The sequence below is a fragment of the Sus scrofa genome, chromosome 13 (assembly GCF_054392235.1).
Source record: "Sus scrofa isolate SSC_HxYL_T2T_F1_AM1 chromosome 13, Sscrofa_HxYL_maternal_Yorkshire_Landrace_v2.0, whole genome shotgun sequence".
In the NCBI taxonomy this organism is placed as follows: domain Eukaryota; kingdom Metazoa; phylum Chordata; class Mammalia; order Artiodactyla; family Suidae; genus Sus; species Sus scrofa.
In genome coordinates this window covers 43,992,503-44,014,021 of record NC_139395.1, presented here as the reverse complement: position 1 = coordinate 44,014,021, position 21,519 = coordinate 43,992,503, and the positions used below count along the sequence as shown (strand labels likewise).

The 21,519-nt window shown below is 42.8% G+C and overlaps 1 protein-coding gene across 4 annotated transcripts in view; it reads right to left on the bottom strand.

The window, feature by feature from the left end:
- CCR3 (C-C motif chemokine receptor 3) overlaps positions 1-3,402 on the bottom strand; it is a 34,512-nt gene extending 31,110 nt beyond the window's left edge. For 2 of the 4 annotated variants that reach the window (XM_084987165.1, XM_084987167.1), the window contains exon 1: positions 3,181-3,245. The gene's annotated coding sequence lies outside the window, so the exon portion shown is untranslated. Of the gene's footprint in view, positions 1-2,884; positions 3,045-3,180 lie in introns of all 4 variants that reach the window. The other 2 variants (NM_001001620.1, NM_001435018.1) reach the window with 2 other exon arrangements.
- Positions 3,403-21,519: the final 18,117 nt, after the last annotated feature.

Below are 21,519 nucleotides of genomic sequence, written 5' to 3'. Positions count from 1 at the left end.
TGCCAGGGGGTGATTGGCAAGAAGTAAACATCGGAGTTCCCATCATGGCTCAGCAGAAACGAATCCAACTAGGAACCATGAGGTTGTGGGTTCGATCCCTGGCCTCGCTCAGTGGGTTAAGGATCCGGCGTTGCTGTGAGCTGTGGTATAGGTCGCAGATGCGGCTCGGATCTGGCATGGCTATGGTGTAGACCAGCAGCTACAGCTCTGATTAGACCCCTAGCCTGGGAACTTCCATATGCCTCAGGTGTGGCCCTAAAAAGAAAGGAAAAAAAAAAAAAAAAAGAAGTAAACACCAAAAATGAAAGCCGATTCACAGTAAATGGAAGGACCTAGAGATTCTCATACTAAGTGAAGTAAGACAGAGAAAGACAAATACCGTATGATATCACTTGTATGTGGAATCTAAAATATGATACAAATGAACTTATTTACAAAACAGAAACAGTCTTGGGGGGCATAAATTAGGAGTTTGAGATGAATAGATACAAACTACTGTGTATAAAATAAAGGTCATACTCTATAGCACAGGGAACTATCTTCAATATCCTGTAATAAACTATTATGGAAAAGAATATGAAAAAGAATATGTATATTTATAATGTTTTGTTAGTTTTGGTGTACAACATCCTGATTCAATTTTATATATAAAATATGTTTTAGCTGTATACCAGAAAACAGAACAAAATACCACAACCCCACCTCACTCCCCGAGAAAAACCCACAGAGGGAGAAGGAAGACAGTAACGAGACTAGAAAGTCTAGAAAAAGGAAGTATGAACTGGGTACAAGATGCCTCACCCCTAGGCACAGACCCATGGTTTCGACTTCTATTTGTGTGGCATGAACCAGAGCCCACCCACGATGGCACTGGGGTGAGGCCTGTGCCTCCCTCCAGGAAGAGAACTGGGCTGCTGATGATCTTGTGAGCTGGTGCACCTCCAGTGTGTGGGAATTCCCCCACAAACCGGGAATTGAGCCCCGGCTGGTTATACAGAAAGCACTTAGATAAAAGCTAGTTTCTGCCCAAACCAAAGATTTGTGGACTCAGATGCAAAAATCTGTCATCAGGTCCCTTTGCCCTTGCAGATTTAAGATTAAAGAAATGCAGATTTCTTCATCTTACATTCATGGCCTGTAGGCAGCAGTAGTGTGCTGGTAAATGTTTAACCATACACTAGGAAAAAGCCAAAAAGTCACTAATGGGTAGTGTTTGTAAAGAGCCCCCCACACACCCCCAACGTGGCCAACTTCAAGCTGAGTCTACTGAGTCTACTGAGTCTACTGCAGGGTTAAATAACTATAATATTGGGTTTACCTTATGTGCTAAATGCATCATTTTATCCATGTTCATAAATGAGAAAAGTGAGGCTCAGAAAAATGGTTAATTTATCCTAGGTTGTTAGCTACTAAACTCCGATGGAAACTGGAGTTTAAAATAACTTAAAATTGCTCTGCCTTATGGGAGCTCCCTGGTGGCCTAGTGGTTAAGGATACGGCATTGTTACTGCAGTGGCACAGGTTTCATTGCTTGCCCAGGAACTTTTGCATGCCGTGGGTGCAGCTAAAAAAAGTAGGGGTGGGGTAGGGGGAGCTTTGCCTTAGATCAGTGGTCCTCAAGCTTTTCAGCCTTAGGAACTTTTATTTCTAAGGCATAATTACAAACACCAAAGAACCTTTGTTTTTGTTTTTTTTTTTTTTTTTGTTTCTTTTTACGGCCGCACCTGTGGCATATGGAAGTTCCCCATGCTAGGGGTCGGATTGAAGCTGCAGCTGCTGGCCTACACCTCAGCCACAGCAACACCAAATCTGAGCTGCATCTGCGACCTGTGCCCCAGCTTGTGGCAATGCCATATCCTTAACCCGTGAGCGAGGTCAGGGATTGAATCTGCATTCACGGACACTGTCAGGTTCTTAAACCACTGAGCCACAACAGAAACTCCAAAGAACCTTTGTTTTTTGTGGATGACATTTATAGTAGTAAAAGTTGAAACTGAGACCTTTTAAAAATTTAGTTGTTTACTTAAAATAACTGTAATAAAATTGTTGCATCTTATCATAAATAATACTTTCATAAAACAATTATATTTTCCAAAACAAAAATATTTTAGTGAGAAAAGTGGCTGGATCCCCACAGCTGCATCTGTATCCAGTGTGCTGTGATGTGTTGGTTTGATTGAAATCTGTGAAGGAAAACCAGCCTCACACAGATGCATAGTTGGATGAAGGAAGACAATGGGGACCCCTTGGATGGATTTTTGGGGACCCCCAGGACTCCTTGGACCTTACCTTGAGAACTGCTAGGCACATAATAATTGCCCTTGTTGGAGTTCCCGTCGTGGCGCAGTGGTTAACGAATCCGACTAGGAAACATGAGGTTGCGGGTTCGGTCCCTGCCCTTGCTCAGTGGGTTAACGATCCGGCGTTGCCGTGAGCTGTGGTGTAGGTCGCAGACGTGGCTCAGATCCTGCATTGCTGTGGCTCTGGCGTAGGCCAGTGGCTACAGCTCTGATTCAACCCCTAGCCTGGGAACCTCCATATGCTGTGAGAGCGGCCCACGAAATAGCAAAAAAAAAAAAAAAAAAAAAAGAATGTATACCTGGATGTGTAACTAGGTCGCCATGCTGTACAGTAGGAAAAAAAAAATAATGATGTATTGGGGAAATAAAGACATAAATTAAAAAAAATAATAATAATCCTAAAAAAAAATAATTGCCCTTGTTACAAAAGACAAATGATGAAAAATAACATAGAGTGAAGAATTGGACTCTCTCTCCCCCAGGCACCCAGTTCTCTCACCAGACACCACAAATACTAGATGTCCATTGCACCTCCTTCCAGAGACAAGGCACCTTCACAACCCGTGCCTCTCCAGTTTACCTGCCTGTAGAATCCTGCTCTTGAACACTGACTTTGCCCATTCACTCCAGCCTGAGGGGCTTTGTACCAATGCAGAAGTTGGCACAGTATTCCCTTGACCAGTCCCCATAGCATAAGGAACATGCTTGTAACTTGTGTCTTCTGCCAGATGAGTAGGATAATCCCTAGAAGTAGAATTGGCACTGAAGTGGCACCCATTTAGAATTCTGAAGTATGGGGTAAAATGACCACCCTCCACAGAGGGGGACCAATTCCACTCCCACCAGCAACAGGTAGGTGTGACTTCCTCCTTGGACTTACCAACTCAGTGTGGGAACCAGATGTGAGGTCAGAGGTCTGACTGCAGGACCCAAGGCACCCCTACTAAGCTTCAGCGTGGGTCTCAGAGGCCACCGTTTATCTGGGCAGCACAGTGAGTGTGCACCCTCCGTCCAGTAACGAGTCAACCAATGTATGCTGAAAGGGGCTGGGGTGCATAAGGCTGTTTATACACCCATTTCCTGCCCCTGGTCCTGACAGACTCAGCTCATGTCTCTAGTGTCAGATTAACTGTCAATATCGCTGCACAACACTTGGGGCCCCACCCACCTTCCTCTGGGCATCTCTTGAACCCAGATTGCTATGTCACAGGACTGTGATCTTCTAGACCAGGGTGTCTCATAATGTGATGTGCAAACAAATCCCTGGGGGAGCTGGTAAAAATTCAGATTCTCTTTCAGTGGGCCTGCTATGGGGCCTGAGAGTCTGCATTTCTTTTCTTTATTTTTCTTTTTCCTTTTATGTCTACACCTGTGGCATATCGAAGTTCCTGGGCTAGGGGTCCAAGCGGCACTGCAGCTGCCATCCTACGCCACAGCCACAGCAATGCCGTATCCAAGCCGAGTCTTCAACCTACACCATAGCTCATGGCAACGCTGGATCCTTAACCCACTGAGTGAGGCCAGGGATCAAACCTGCATTGATTAAGAACCCGATTCTAGTCGGGTTCTTAACCCACTGACTGAGCCACAACGGGAACTCTTTTTTATTTTTTTTTAATCAAATAATTGATTCACGGTGTCATGTTCATTTCAGGTGTACAGCATGGTGATTCAGTTATATGTACAAATATATAATATTCCATTGTGTATATATACCACATCTTCTCTCTTTTTTTTTTTTTTTTTTGGTCTTTTTAGGGCCACACCCATGGCATATGGAACTTACCAGGCTAGGGCTTGAATCAGAGCTGCAGCTGCCAGGCTACACCACAGCAACACCAGATTGGAGCCAAGTCTGCGGGCTACACCACAGATCACGGCAAAACTGGATCCTTAACCCCCAAGTGAGGGCAGGGATTGAACCTGTGTCCTCATGGATACTCCTCAGATTTGTTACCACTGAGCCACAAAGGGAACTCCTTATACCACATCTTCTTTATCCATTCATCTGTCGGTGGACATTCAGGTGACTTCCATGTCTTGACTCTTATAAATAGTGCTCCAGTAAACATGGGGATGCACGTATATTTTTGAGTTATAGTTTTCTCTAGATATATGCCCTGGAGTGGGATTGCTGGATCATATGTAATTCTACTTTTAAGACTTTTGTTTGTTCGTCTTGTCTTTTTGGGAGTGCACCTGTGGCACATGGCAGTTCCCAGGCTAGGGGTCAAATTGGAACTACACCATAGCCACAGCAACATGGGATCTGAGCCACTTCTGCAACCAACACCATAGCTCACAGCAGCTCTGGATCCTTAACCCACTGGGGGAGGCCAGGGATGGAACCATTGCCCTCATGGATACTAGTCGGGTTCATTACCACTGAACCACAATGGGAACTCCCTATTTTTAGTTCTTTGAGGAACCTCCATATTGTTTTCCAGAGTGCCTATGCTAATTTACGTTCCCACCAATAGTGTAGGAGGGTTCCTTTTCCCCACACCCTTCTCCAGCATTTATTGTTTGTAGACACTTTGATGATGGCCATTCTGACCAGAGTGGGATGATACCTCATTGTGGTTTTGATTTCAATTTTCTAATAATCAGCGATATTGAGCAACTTTTTATGTGCCTGTTGGCCATCTGTATGTCTTCTTTGGAGAAATGTTTATTTCAGTCTTCTGCTCATATTTTGACCTGATTGGTTTTTTTTTTTTCTTTTTTTTCTATCTTTCTTTTTTTTTTTTTTGGTATTGAATTGTATGAACTGTTTGTATATTTTAGAAATCAATCTGTTGTCAATCACATCATTTGCAAATTTTCTCTTAGTCTGTGTGTTTTCTTTTTGTTTATGGTTTCCTTTGCTGTGCAAAAGCTTTTAAGTTTAATTAAAAGTTTAAGTTTAAGTTTAATTAGGTCCCATTTGTTTATTTTTGTTTTTATTTCTATAACATCAGGAGAATCTGCATTTCTGATTAGCACTTAGGTCTTAGCATTACACTTAAATGGCAAAAGTCTAGCACTGATTCTCAAACTCCAGCACAAATAAGAAGCACCCAGAGAGCAAGCAACCATGGCTTCCAGGGTTCAGCACGCCCTCCTGGAGATTCTGATTCTGCAGGTCTGCGGTGGCACCTGAGAATCTTTATTTCCACCAAGATTTTGGGCGATGCTGCTGCTGCTAGCCCATTGACCTTACCTGAATTAACATTAGTCCCAAACCTTGTGTTACTCATCTTCGAGACCCCTTAATTTGCAGAGAAAGAGAGTTTTTTAAAAGAGTTTTTAAAATTAAAGTGTAGTTGATTTACAGTGTTGTATCAATTTCTGCTGTACAGCAAAGTGACCCAGTCATACATATATGTATATACATTTTTTTTCTTATATTACCTTCTGTCATGTTCTGTCCCAAGAGTTGGGATGTAGTTCCCCATGCTATACAGTAGGATCTCATTGCCTATCCATTCTAAATGTAATAGTTTGCATCTACTAACCCTAGACTCCCAGTTCATCCCACTCCTTCCCCTCCCCGCCCCAACCTTGGCAACCACAGATCTGTTCTCTGTGTCTGTGAGTCTATTTCTGTTCTGTGGATAAGTTCATTTGTGTCACATTTTAGATTTCACATATAAGTGATATCATATGATAATTGTCTTTCTCTTTCTGATTTATTTCACTTAGTATGAGAATCTCTATCTGCATCCATGTTGCTTCAAATAGCATTATTTTGTTCTTGTTTATAGCTGAGTAATATTTCATTGTATATATGTATCACATCTTCTTAATCCGTTCATCTGTGGATAGATATTAAGGTTGTTTCCATGTCTTGGCTATTGTGAATAGTGCTGCAATGAATATACACGTGCATGTATCTTTTTGAATTATAGTTTTGTCCAGATATATGCCCAGGAGGGGGATTGCTGGAGTATATAATCCTTCTATATTTGGTTTTCTGAGGAACCTCCATACTGTTTCCTTAGTGGTTGTACCAGTTTATATTCCCAACAAGAGTGTAGGAGGTTTCCCTTTTCTCCAACCCTTTCCAGCATTTGTTATTTGTGGACTTATTAATGATGGCCATTCTGACTGGTGTGAGGTAGTACATCATTGTAGTTTTGATTTGCATTTCTATAATAATTAGGGATGCTGAGCATCTTTTTGTGTGCTTACTGATCATTTATGTGTTCTTTGGAGAAATGTCTATTTAGATCTGCCCATTTTTCAGTTGGGTTGTTTTTTGTTGTTGTTGAGTCATATGAGTTGTTTGTGTATTTTAGAGATTAGGCCCTTCTCGGTTGCATTGTTTGAAAGTTTCTTCTCCTATTCTGTGGGGTTTTGGGGTTTTTTAAAGTGGTTTCTTTTGCTGTACAAAGTTTATAAGTTTGATTAAATCCCATTTGTTTATTTGTCTTTTATTTCTATTGCCTTGGGAGACTGACCTAAGAAAACATTTGTGTGGGTCATGTTAGAGAATGTTTTGCCTATGTTCTTTTCTAAGAGTTTGATGATGTCTTGTCTTATGTTTAAGTCTTGAAGCTATTTTGAGTTTATTTTTGTTCATGGTGTGAGAGTGTGTTCTAGTTGCATTGATTTCCATGCAGCTGCCCAGTTTTGCCAGCACCACTTGCTGAAGAGACTGGTTTTTTCCCCCATTTTATATTCTTCCCTCCTTTGTTGAAGATTAATTGACCCTAGTTGTCTGGGTTTATTTCTGGATTCTCTTTTCTATTCCATTAATCCATATGTCTGTTTTTGTACCAGTACCGCCTGTTTTACTGCCTGTCATAATTATTGCAACTTTGTAATATTGTCTGAAGTCGGGGAGACTTCTGCCTCCTGCTTTTTTTCCCCCTTTAGGATTATTTTGGCAATTATTTGTCTTTTATGGTTCCATATAAACATTTGGATTATTTTTTATAGTTTTGTGGAAAATGTCATGGATAATTTGAGAGGGATTGCATTGAATCTTAGATTGCTGTGGATAGTATGGCAGTTTTAACAATGTTAATTCTTGCAATCCAGGAGCATGGGGTATCTTTCCATTTCTTTGTCTCCTGAAAGTCTGCATTTAATAGACGTGGGATGAATGAGGTGGAAGGGAATGAATACAAGCATGCACCAACCATGTAACTTAGAGCTTTCAGACCAGTTAGAGGAGGTAATGGGTACACACGTAACGGTCTGCAGCTTAGATTTGGATCATCATCAACTTCTTCATTCCTGCCTGCCTTCCAACCAGGTTCAGCCCAGAGTGAGCCACTACCCAGTGCTTGCTAGTACTCAGTTAACAGAACTGCCACAGTCTGATTAATAGCCTTTTGCACCAGCTTTCATGGGCTCGGTGGCCATGCCCTGGTTCTCTACCAGCAGGAACCACCTGTGAATTTGAGCAGGTTTGGGGCAAGAGGAAAGAGGCTGTGAGGAGGCAGCATGCCCTCCCTTTGTTCATTGCCTGTCAAATCCTGCCCCTAGCGTCTGCTTCCTGCTAAGCATCTCCCTGAGGCAGAGGAACTGCAGAGAGGAGCTTTACCCGTGTCACCATTGCCCAGCCCTGTCTCGGGACGCCAGGTGGAGGGCAGTCTCCTGGCTTCACTGCAGAGAATCCACCTCCCATGTTTTTGCACAGGACTGCTTAGAGCTTCCTTGTTCCTAAAAACTGACAAAAGAAAGAGGCCGTCCACTTTCCTGTTAGATATCGTCATACCTGGATGAGCTCAGCCATCTCGTGGCCATGAGCAGAGCTGGTTAGCGTGTGAGAAAGCTAGAAAGAGCTCTGGGTACAGGAATTGAAGATGTATGTAAAGGAAGGACTGTAACGATGGACCAGGGGCTTTAAGATGATGGGAAGTGAGGGCTTGAGGAGGCTGAGTGGGGAGGAAATTGAAATGTCAGTGGGAGAAGGATCAAGATGGTGGAGAAATATGATGTCATGCTCACCTTTTCCTACAAACACATAAAAAAACGCACATCTACATGTAGAACAGTTTGCACAGAACATCTAGTGAATCCTGGCAGAAGAACTTAAACCTCCAATAAGGGCAAGAAACCCTCCACATAACTGGGTAGAACAAAAGAAAAAGAGAGCAAGAGAAAAGGAATCATGATGGGTCTAGCACTCCTGAGAGGGAGCTTTTAAAGAGAAAAGGAACCCACACCCTGGGAAGCCACCTAACCAATGGGGAGACCAGCTGTGATGGAAGGACCTCAAAGTCGCTGAGAAAAGCACAGCAGCTGGACTGAGGAGCACAAAGCAGAGTGGGAGCTGCATAGACCATCTGCACTACCACCCCAGACACTGCAGCCCGAGACTCTAAGGTGGGGGCTGGGTGCTGAGACTCAGGCTCCAGAGGTCAGTTTTGGGGAGAGGACTTGGGTTGGCTGTGTGGAGACTGCCTGAGGACCTAGGGAGCAGTGTGCCTAGGGAAACCAGGAGGAGGTCTGGGCCCACAAGAGAAGCAAGGTGCCATTGTTGGGGAGGGTGAGAGGAGGAGGGGCAGACCACCATAGGAATCTCTTTCCCTGTGCATGCACGGACTCTCAGAGGGTGGGGCGCCTCTGGCACAGGCTATGGGTGGCTAAAGGCCACTTACTTGGGCCATGGGAGACTGGGCGCCTCTTGTGTATGCTACAGGTGGCCAGGCACCTCTTGCATGGGCTAAGGGCAACAGGAGGCTAAGTGTGATGTGGTGTCTCTTGCATGATCAACAGGCAGTGGGGACAAACTACAGTAGTCATCTCAGAAATAAGAGGGAGGCATGGCCTGCCACCACTAGGGGTCTGTAAACAGTCTCCACCCGCAGCCTCGTCACCTCAGAGTGTGGCAAAAAAAGAGGGCACTGCAACTGAGCACCACCTGTTTTTGCTCTCAATCCTCTGGGAACCCACCCTCCCTGCTGCTGCCACTACCAAACCCTCCAGGCACCCCCCCAGACATGCTTGATCACTGTCACTTCCCAGGACCCTACAACTAGGACCAGCCTATGAAGCACCTCCTGTGTGGGCTAAGTGGGACAAGGTGCTTCTTATGTGGTCTACAGGTGGCAGGGGCAAACCACTGCAGTTATCTCTGACTCCAGAAGTGGGCATGGCCCACCACCATGAGGGGTCCGTGAACAGACACCACTTGCAGACACAGTCACCTCAGACGGCACCAGAGGAGGGCATTGCAACTGAACACCACCCGTCATTGCTCTCACTCCCCCGGAAATGCACACATCCTGCTGCTGCCACTGCTGAATGTTCCAGGCACCGCCAAAACCTTGCCTGAAGACCATTACCACTTCCCAGGACCCTGCAACTAGGAGTAGCCTGTACCACCTTCTGCAGGTCCTTGCTACTGTCAGGAGCCCAGCAAGCAGGCACTGACTACTAGGACTGCCCATTGCCTCCTTCTCCCTGGAAACACACTCAGAACCCTATCAAGGGAATAATAGTCTGCTTACACTGAAGAAAGAGACAGAAAATATCCAAACTCCCACACCAAAAATAAATAGTAACCCCCCGCAAAATACAAAGGGGCACTCTTACATATAAAGGGCCCTCCAAGACTACAGTAGTTGGTTTTTCCTAAACTCATAGAAAAAGAAAAATAGAAGCAAAATGAAAAAGCTCAGGGACCACTCCCAGTTAAAAGAACAGGAGAATTCACCTGAAGCAGCAGACAATGAAACACACCTCTGCAGTCTAATAGACACTGAGTTCAAAAAGGAGATAGTGAAAATACTGAAGGAGCTAAAGGTGAATATGAAGGAATTAAGAGTGGATATAAACAGTAATGCAGATTACTCTAGAAAGGAGCTAGAAAATATAAGGAGAAACCAAGAAAAATTAGGAAATTCATTTTCAGAGATGTAAACTGAGTTAAAGGCACTAAAGAGCAGAATGAATAATAGAGAGGAACGAATTAGTGACTTGAAAGATAGAATAATGGAGATCACCCAATCAGGACAGCAGACAGAAAACCAAATAAAAAAAAAGCCATGAAAGGATTTCCCGTCGTGGCGCAGTGGTTAACAAATCTGACTAGGAACCATGAGGTTGTGGGTTCGATCCCTGGCCTTGCTCAGTGGGTTGAAGATCCGGCGTTGCCGTGAGCTGTGGTGTGGGTTGCAGACACGGCTTGGATCCCACTGTGGCTCTGGCGTAGGCTGGCAGCTACAGCTCCAATTGGACCCCTAGCCTAGGAACCTCCATGTGCCACAGGAGCAGCCCTGGAAAAGGCAAAAAGACAAAAAACAAAACAAAACAAAAAAAGAAACAAAACAAAACGAAAAAAACATCCAAGTAGTGTAAGAAATCTTTGGGATAATATAAAGCGGGCCAATCCATGAATGATAGGGATTCCAGAAGGAGAAGAAAAAGAAAGGTGGATAGAAAATATACTTTAAGTATTTGTGAAATTTTTCCAAATATAGAGAACACAGATGTCAAGATTCTAAAGCACAGAGGACCCCAAACAGGTGGAACCCAAACAGGGCCACACTAAGACATAATAAAAACGGCCAAAGTTAAAGAGGGGATTCTAAAGGGAACAAGAGAAAAACCAAGTATTAATTATAAGGGAACCCTCATAAGGCTATCAGCTGATTTCTCTGCAGAAACACTACAGGCCAAAAGAGAGCTCTAAAAAGGAAAAATTTGCCACCTAGAATACTCTACCCAACAAGAATTTCATTTAAAATAGAAGGGGAAATAAAGAATTTCTCCAGCAAACAAAAGCTAAAAGCGTACAGCAATACTAAACCCATTTTAAAAGAAATACTGAAAGAATTTCTCTAAATGAAAAAAAATAAATACGATGGAGGAAATCACAATTGGGAAGCAATCACTTAAACAAGCCAGTGTACAGGTCTAAAAGGAAAAAAAAAAAAACCTATTGTAAAAACAACAATAAACACAAGGAACAGCAAAAGGACAAACATGAAGATGTTAAACAAGGACATCAAAATTGTAAAATGTGGGGAAAGAAAAAAAGAAAATCTAGACTCTTTTTTGCTAAAGCAGGCAGATTTAGGAAGGGGTTAACATACTCGGAAAAGCAGAGCAACCACAAATCAAAATCAAACATTACATTCACAGAACCTGAGAAGAAAAGGACTCAAGCATAAAATAAAAGGAAATCATCCAACCTAAAAAAGAAAAGAACAAAGGAGAAGCATAGAATCAACTGGAAAACAAGGTTTAAAATGGCAACAAATACATATTTATCAATAATTACCTTAAATGTCAGTGGACTGAATTCTCCAATCAAAAGACATAAAGTGGCAGATTGGATAAAAAAGCAAGAGCCTACAATATGCTGTATACAAGAGACTCACCTTAGGACAAAGGACACATATAAATTGAAAGTGAAGGGATGGGAAAAGAGATTTCACGTCAATGGAAAAGACAGGAAAGCAGGAGTTACAATACTCATAGCAAACAAAATAGACTTTAAAATGAAGACCGTAAAGAAAGACAAAGAAGGAGACTATTTAATGATAAAAGGGTCCATTAAAGAAGAGAATATTACAATTGTCAATATATATATGCCCCTAATATAGGAGCACCCAGATACATACAACAAATACTAACAGACATAAAAGAAGTTGATGGGAATACAATAATAGTAGTAAGACTATAACACCCCACTCACATCAATGGACAAATCCTCTAGCCAGAAAATCCAGAAGGCAACAGAAATCCAAAATGACGCAATAGAAAAGTTAGACTTAATTGATATTTTTAGGACATTACATCCAAAAAAAATCAGAATATACATTCTTTTTAAGTCACATGGAACATTCTCAAGGATTGACCATATACTGGGGCACAAAACTAACCTAAACAAATTCAAGAGTATAGAAGTTATTTCAAGTATCTTCTCTACCACAATGGCATGAAACTAGGAATCAACCATAGGAAAAGAAATGAGAAAACTGACTACATAGAGACTAAACAACATGCTACTAGAAATCCAGTGGGTCAGTGAAATCAAAAGGGAAATTTAAAAATATCTTGAGACAAATGATAATGAAAAGAGAACCATTCAAATTCTATGGGATGCTGCAATAGCAGTTCTTAGAAGAAAGTTCATAGTGATACAGGCCTTCCTCAAAAAAGAAGAAAAATCTCAAATTGACAATTTAACCCACCACCTAAAAGAATTAGAAAAGGAAGAACAAACAAAACCCAAAGTCTGCAGAAGAAAGCAAATCATAAAGATCAGAGAGGAAATAAATAAAGTAGAGATTAAAAAAAATAGAAAAAAATCAATAAAACCAAGAGCTGGTTCTTTGAAAGGGTAAACAAAATTGACAAACCTCTGGCCAGACTCACCAAGAAGAGGAGAGAAAGAACCCAAATAAACAAAATAAGAAGTGATAAAGAAGAAATCTCAATGGATACTGCAGAAAATACAAACAAAAAAAACTATAAGAGAATACTATGAAGGATTATATGCCAACAAATTTGATAACCTAGAAGAAATGGGCAACTTTCTAGAGACAAACATCCCACCAAAACTGAATCAAGAAGAAATAGATAAACTGAACAGACCTATCACTAAAAATGAAATTGAATATGTAATAAAAACACTTTCTATGAACAAAAGTCCAGGACCAGATGGCTTCACAAGCAAATTCTATCAAACATACAAAGAAGAACTTACACCCATCCTTCTTAAACTTTTCCAAAAGGGTGAAGAAAGACACTCCCAAGACATTCTCTGAAGCCACCATCACCCTAATACTAAAACCAGTTAGATACACCAAAAAAGAAAATTATAGGCCAATATCTTTGATGAATATAGACACATATTCTCAACAAAATTTTTGCCAACTGAATCCAGCAGCATATAAAAAGGATCATACATCATGACCAAAGTGGGATTCATCCCAGGTTCAAAAGGACAGTTCAACATATGCAAATCAATCAACATCATACAGCACATTAACAAAAGAAAAGTCAAAAACCACGTGATCATCTCAATAGATGCAGAAAAAGCATTTGACAAAGTCCAACATCCATTCATGATAAAAAAAAAAAAAACTACCAAAGTGGGTATAGAGGGAACATACCTTAACATAATCAAAGCCATTTATGATACACCCACAGCCAATATAACCCTCAACTTGAAAAGCTTGAAAAGCCTTCCTGCTAAAATTTGGAACAAGACACGGATGCCCATTCTCACCACTTTTATTCAACATAGTATTGGAAGTCCTAGCCATAGCAATCAGACAAATGAAAGAAATAAAAGGTATCCAAATTGGCAGAGATGTAAAATTGGCATCTGTTGCAGATGACATGATACTGTATAAAGAAATCCCTAAGGACTCCACACAACAACTGCTTGATCTCATCAATGAATTCAGGAAAGCAGCTGGTTACAAGATTAATATTCAGAAATCAGTTGCATTTCTGTATATTAACAATGAAATATTAGAAAAGGAATATAAAAATACAGTAAAATCACACCCCCAAAAATTAAATACCTAGGAATAAACTTGACCGAGGAGGTGGAAGACTTATATGCTGAGAACTATAAAACATTAATCAAGGAAATTAAAGAGGATTCAAAGAAATGGAAAGAAAATCCAGAAACCTATGGTCAGTCTTCGACAAAGTTTCTAAGAATATAAAATGGGAAAAAGACAGTTTTTTCAGTAAGTGCTACTGGGAAAACTAGACAGCTGCACATAAATCAATGAAAGTGGAACACACCCTCACACCATGCACAAAAATAAACTCAAAATGGCTTAAAGACTTAAACATAAGACAAGACATCATCAAACTCCTAGAAGAGAACACAGCGAAACATTCTCTGATAGCAACCTTACAAAGGTTTTCTCAGGTCAGTCTCCCAAGACAACAGAAATAAAAGCAAAGATAAAGGAGTGGGACCTGATCAAACTGACAAGCTTTTGCGCAGCAAAGGAAAGCATAAAAAAACCAAAAGACAGCTTACAGAATGGGAGAAAATAGTTTCAAATGATGCAAGTGACAAGGGGTTAATCTCTGAAATATACAAACAACTTATATAGCTCAACAGCAAAAAGCCAACAACCCCATTGAAAAATGGACAAAAGACCTGAATAGACATTTCTCCAAAGAAGATATACAGATGGCCAAGAAGCACATGAAAAAATGCTCAGTATCAGTAATTATTAAAGAAATGCAAATCAAAACTACAATGAGGTACCACCACACACCAGTCAGAATGGCCATTATTAACAAGTCCACAAATAACAAATGCTGAGGGTGTGGAGAAAAGGGAACCCTCCTGCACTGTTGGTGGGAATGTAAATTGGTACAGCCACTATGGAAAACAGTGTGGCGGTACCTCAGAAAACTAAATATAGAACTACCATATGACCCAGCAATCCCACTCTCAGGCATATATCTGGACAAAACTTTCCTTGAAAAAGATATATGCACCTGCATGTTCATTGCAGCACTGTTCATAATAGCCAAAACATGGAAACAACCTAGATGTCCATAAACAGATGAATGGATTAAAAAGATGTGGTATATATACACAATGGAATACTACACAGCCATAAAAAGAATGAAATAATGCCATTTGCAGCAATATGGATAGAACTATAGACTCTATACTAAGTGAAGCAAGTCAGAAAGAGGAAGACAAATACCATATGATATCACTTATATCTGGAATCTAATATATAGCACAAATGAACCTTTCCACAGAAAAGAAAATAATGGACGTGGAGAACAGACTTGTGATTGCCAAGAGGGAGGGGGAGGGAGTGGAAGGGATTGGGAATCTGAGGTAAAAAGATGCAAACTATTGCCTTTGGAATGGATAAACGGTGGGATCCTGCTGTATAGCACTGGGAACTATGTCTGGTCACTTGTGATGGAGCATGATGGAGGATAATGTGAGAAAAAGAAAAAACATATTTCATATATATGTGTGTGTGTATATGTGTGTGTGTGTATATGTGTGTGTGTGTGTATGGCTGTACAGTAGATATTGATAGAATACTGTAAATCAATTGTGATGAAAAAATAAAAATCATTAAAAAAAGAAATGTCATTGGTTGCACTGGTGTCCAATAACCTGCCATTGGAGTGACTGCTAGAGGGAGTGAGTAGTGAAGGTGGATATGGGCTCAGGGGCTGGGGTTCTGGGAAGAGACATGAAGAGCTACAGATGTTGGTGATAGTAAGATCCAGGGATTAGGGAGGATCACAGGAGTGAGTGGCTAAGGCCAGGGAAAATAGGACTATTAGAAGAGAGGAATTCAAGGAACCCCTTGGTGAGGGAGCTGGAGGAAGCTTGTGCTTTTGGTAGAGGGTAAATATGGCTTCAAAGTCCTTCCATCCTGGTATACATAGGCATTTATATTGTGACTTTATCGCTCCCCCTAAAAAGTCAGATTCTGTTTGCTGACTCACTTGTCTGTGGCTTGGCTCTGTGATTTGCCCTGACTGAGAGAATGGAGCAGAAGGGACCCTGTATGACTTCTGAGGCTTTGCCTATTTAAGATGCTTTGCAGCTTTGTTCATGCCTGAGACTTTTCATGTGAGGAAGCCAGTCTGGCTGACTGGTAGATACAAGCCACATGGAGAACTGAGGCACCCCAGTCTGCCGCCAGCACGAGCTCTCAGATGTGGGAGCAAGGCCACATGGGAATCCACCTAATCCACAGAGTCATAGAACAATCTCATTGTGATTTTAAACCTGGAAGCTTTGAGGTTGTATACTAGACTGCAAAGATAGAGATGTGTTCAGATGGTGAAATCATCCAGAATTATGCAGGAGGCTGTTAGAGAGTGATACCAAACTGGAGCTAACATCCAAGTTTGTGAAAAAAGAACTGTTTCTATTCTTTTTATTTTTGGAGGTATTTTGAATGATGCCTCGCTTATTGTCCAAATGTCCAACTTATTCAACTAGGTGTGAATAAAGAACATTCTACCACCCCTCCCCCCAGAAAAAGTCTTAAAACTTTCAGAGTTCTGGCATCTGCCTCTCATGATGACTTCCTACAGCAGAAGGTGGAAGGCTTCAGGAAGGAGGTGCCTCTTGGGTGATCCAGACAGAATGAGAGGGATCTGACAAGAACGTGCCCAAGACCCTCTTTCACTTTGGGACGTGACCCAGCACAAGGAGGCAACTGGGTAGAACAGAGGGACTCTTAGACCTTTGCCTTTGGCTTGTCAGGGTGGGGTTTGTACATATAGGGGGAGCAAGAGAGAGCCTGGAAGAGGCCAGGCACCCAAGGACAGGCAGAGGTTAAGGAGACAGAAGAAATTTGGAGTGAGGAAGAGTGGTGGAAAGAGGCTGGAGAAGGAAATTAGACAAGATGGAAATGAAACTGACAGCACTTATGGTTGAACTCAGCCAGAACCCAGATTGGGACTTGAACCCACAGTTTTTAAATTAGGATCACTCACCTGGTGTCTGGACTTACTAAGGTTCTGGTTCTTTGTGCCTCAGCTCAGAAAGAATTCAGCGAGAGACAAAGTGATAGACAAAAAATAGATTTATTGAAATAGGACACTTGCAAGTGATGCAAGTGGGCCGGCAAGGAGGCTCTGCCCCAAGAATTAGATGGGCTACAGTTTCATAATCCAAGGGGTGGGGGTGGAAAAAAGACTCCCTCTTCCTTTTTCTTGGAGTAGTAGTTCTTCCTTGGTATTGGGTAAGAGAGTATATGACCCTGTAAGGTCAAATAGCACTGTCATGGTGCTTATTCAAATCAGCAGAAGAGGGGTCCTTACACTCCTGCACTTGGTCTGAACCTGAATGCAGGCCTCACCCCATCCCCCACCCAGTGAGGCTGAGGCATATCTCACTCCTCCACTAGTCAAGCAAGCCTGCCTCATTCTGATGGCTTTCTTGAGCAATTATTAACTTACAGTGATCTCCCAAAGTTCCCTAGGTTTCCCTCTCTATCTTATGGTCCCTTATTGGGACTTCCACAACTACCTGTATAACTATTCTGTTCCATCCCCATCAGGAGGAACAGGGTAGGAGGGTGGGGGATGAAATGAGGTAGTGTGGAGGGGGCAGGGGTCGACTGCTGCTTAGGAGCCACTTATGTCCCCCAGAGGCCCTCTTGTCCATCTGTGGGGCACTCACCAATTGGGCTTTGGTGTCTGAAAGTGACCTGGGATCAGAAGCCAACCTCCTTTGCCATGTAGCCAGACAACGTGTCCCAGGATTAGGCAACAGAGATATCACCAAGGTCATGACCCTACCATCCCCTTTCTTGGAACTTAACCTACTGGTGTAGGATTTGAACCTGAAAGATGTTCCTCATTAACAAGTAGACTTCCTGCAGCCAAAGAGACTGGCCTTGCCCTGTCTTGGTTACACAGAGCATAAGGTTTCTGGAATGTTGCAGTTGTAACAGGAAAGAAGAAGCAATAGCAGGGCTGGGTCAGGATCTGATGTCACAGATCACAAAAAGGAAGTCAGTGAGATTAAAGAGGAAGGGCCAGTGGGCCAGGTCATGGGGTTGACACTGGAGGGAGTGTGGAATTAAGGAATCAGAATCCTAGACAAAGCCAAGGTTAGAGTCTTGTGGTGTGTGCCTTACTGATACTCTTGTTTCCACCACATCGAGGGCAATGGCCATTACCTAAGTGTCTGGGCATGCATGCTGGTGGGGAAGAATCTCCCGGTATGATGTTCGGTGACAAAAACAAGGTGGAAAACAATGTGTATTATGTGCCCTACCTGTATTAAAAAAAAAAAAAAAAAAAAAAAGGTCATGTATATGTGTGTGTTTGCATTAAGAGGTTTGCCCCCCTCCCTTGAAAAGCCAATACTGGTTGTGGGTGTCAGGAAGGGGAGACAGAATGAGCCACTGAGCAGCCTCCTGCTTTGGCCTCAAGCTAAAAGCAAAAGAAGGCTTCCCAGCTCACATGGGATCCAGCCTAGCTCTCCTAGAGAGAGATCACACAAAACTTTGGGCCAAGGTTCCAGCAGGAATCCAGATCCACGGTTCCCAAACAGGTTCATGTGGAGGGAGTGTTACAGCAGAATGTCATTCAGTAGGTCTGGGAGGGGAGCCCAGAATTTGCATCACTAGTAAGTTCTCAGAGGTGCTGATACTGTTGGTCCAGGTCCTCCCTTTGAGAACCTCTGCTCTAGAGGGCTCCCTCACGTGCTCCTGCCACCACAGTGCTCTCTTCCTTGGCCCTGGGTACTTCCCAGGCCTTACTGTAATGACTTGCTTCACCATCTGTGATCCTTGCTGAGCTCGGAGCTCTCAAAGAATGCCACCCGCCCCTCTTGGTCACATCTGTATCCTTAGCACCTAGCACAGTGCAGTGCCTGGCACATTGTGAGTACCCAATCCATATTTGTTACACAAACAAGTTTATTTCCCTGGCATGTCCTCTCCATGGCGTGAGTCCCACAGAAGCCTAGCACAGAGCTGGAAGGCCAGTCAAGAATTAGAGGTACATGTCTCTTAGTTTATACTTGACTAAGAAAGAGGTAGACCTCAAAGGTCTGTGGTCTCTGGAAACTCACCACCGTGGTGGCGGCAGGGGACTGCTGAGAGATGATCACTTTGATAGAGGCCCCTAGTGGGGCAAGGGCTGGGGGGTCGGCTGTGCTGACACTAGCTGGCATGCACCTGAACTTTCTGGGCGCCAATCACTGCCCCCAGCCACACAACTCGACATGCACCTCCACATGCTGCAGGCTGCTTCCTGAAGACACGGGTTCCCTGCTTAGGGAGCAGGCGTGACCCACATCCAGGGAGGCTAGAAGCCAGAGTACCCAAGAAGCAGCCCTCCACTTTCAGTGGGCAAGGAGATTTGAGGGACGCATGCCCAGTTTCCTCACCCCTCTGACTGCCCTGAAGTTGGGATGACTCTGAGGGCCCTCCTTAAGTTCCCCTGTAGCTCTGAGCACCTGGCTCACAGTGTCAATGACTTTATAATGTCCCCTTCTTTAGCTTCTTCCTTTCCCCATCCCTCCCTGTAGTGTTTCCTGGGATCCCCTGCAAATATATCTACCTTGACTCAGGGTTTGCACCTGGGAGGGAGAGCCTAAAGTAAGACAAGCGGGGTTTTTTAAATTTATTTTATTGAGGTATAATTGATTTACAATGTTGTATTAATTTTTGCTGTACAGCAAAGTGACTGATTCAGTTATATATAGATATACATTATTTTTTGTATTCTTTTCCCTTATGATTTATCACAGAGTATTGAGCATAGTTCCCTGTACCTACAATAGAACCTTGTTGTTTATCCTTTCTATGTGTAATAGTTTGTATCGTCTAATCCCATACTTCTAATCCATACCTCTGCCACTCCCCACCCCCTTGGCAACCACAAGTTTGTTCTCTATGTGAGTCTGTTTCATAGATAAGAACGTTTGTGTCATATTTTTAGATCCCACATATAAGTAATATCATCATATGGGATCATCTTTCTCTTTCTGATTTACTTCACTTAGTGTGATAATCTCTAGGTTCATCCATGTTGTTGCAAATGACATTATTTCATTCTTTTTATGGCTGAGTAGTGTTCCATTGTCTATATGTACCGTATCTTCTTTATCCATTCATCAGTCGGTGGACATTAGGTTGTTTCCATCTCTTGGCTGTTGTGAATAGTGCTGCTGTGAATAGGGACATCATTTCAAAGTATAGTTTTGTCTGCATACATGCCCAAGAGTGGGATTGCTGGATCCTATGGTAACTCCATCCTTAGTTTTCTGAGGAACCTCCATACTGTTCTCCACTATGGCACCAATTTACATTTCCACCAGCAGTGTAGGAGGGTTCCCTTTTCTCAGTACTCTCTCTGGCATTTGTTATTTGTAGATTTTTTTTTTTTTTAATGATGGCCATTCTGACCAGTGCGAGGTACCTAGTTTTGGTTTGCATTTCTCTAATAATTAATAATAATAATCTTTTAATGTGACCGTTGTGGCCATCTGTATAAGACAGATATTTTTAATGTCTCAAGCAGCATGCCAAATCATTCATTCAGATGGATGTGGTTGTGTGTGTGGGGGGGTGTATCTCTTCCTTTAATCTTCCTATAAAGTGGTATTATTAGCCTCATTTCACAGAAGAGGAAAGAGACGTTCAAACTCAAGAGAGTAAATAAATAACACACCTAAAGTCAGTAAAAGGTAGACCTGAGATCTGAGTACAGGCCTGGCTGGTTTGCGAGGCTGGTCCCTGTTGCTCCCCTCAGGCCCTGCTTTCTGCACCAGGTGGCAAGTTCCAGGCGCATCCAGAGCTGTCTGTTCATCTAGTTACCTTCTTCCTCCTGCTCCACCATCTCTCATGGATGGGTTGCTAACGAGGGAAACCCAGCCCCGGAAGACTGATGGAGTGTTCCCCTGACTGGCACATGGCACCTGTGTACAGCTGTCATTTTACAGATGAGGAGCTGAACCTTGGAGGTATGAGTGACATTTTCAAAACACATTTGCATTTGTGATTTCTGAAAGAGGTGCTTGGCAGCAGTCCTGTGGGGAAGTTTCCAGAGCCCCCATTTTATAGAAAAGGAAATGGAAACGCAGAGGGATGTGAGTACAGCCGCAGAGCGGGTGTTGATAGCTGTGGCGCAAATCGTAAGAAGCCTCCTCCAGCCCACATTTTTCCTGGTACCAGGAAGTCTGTGACACTTTCCCATACAGGCTGACCTTATGAGTTCTTGGAGTGTAAGTATTTAGTGTGATTTTTTAGTGTGTTTTAGTGGGATCCAAGACTTAAAAAGACTTAGAGATCCACCCATGTCTCAAGCAGAAAGCTGGAATTTGAATGTGGCCCGGGTTGGACTGCTGCATAACAGCAAGAGTGCAGCATTGAAAGCGACAGCTGAAACCCAAGCAACAGACCTGTGTTCCCTCCAGGCCAGAGGCTTCTTGAGATAACCCCACTCTGTGGGGTTTGTGTGGCAGAGACCAGGGAGCTGAGAGAGGGACGGTGAGCAGTCACTGGCACAGGCAAGTAGAGGGTGCCAAAGAGAAGTGGTCTCTTGCCTCTCTGGGGCTGTATGCACGAGATCATTTTGAGGAACAGGACCCAAAGTTCCTGTTTAAATCCTTCTATTTGCAATCTTAAAAAAAAAAAAAAGAAAAAAAAAGACTACTCATTGAGGGCAAAAGCTGTGTGCCCTGCCCCCACGGCACACACACTCCCACCCTGCAATTGCTTCACAAGTTCTGGGAAAATCTCATCACCACCCACCTAGCCCTGCTCAACTCCACCCAACCCCACCGCCCAAT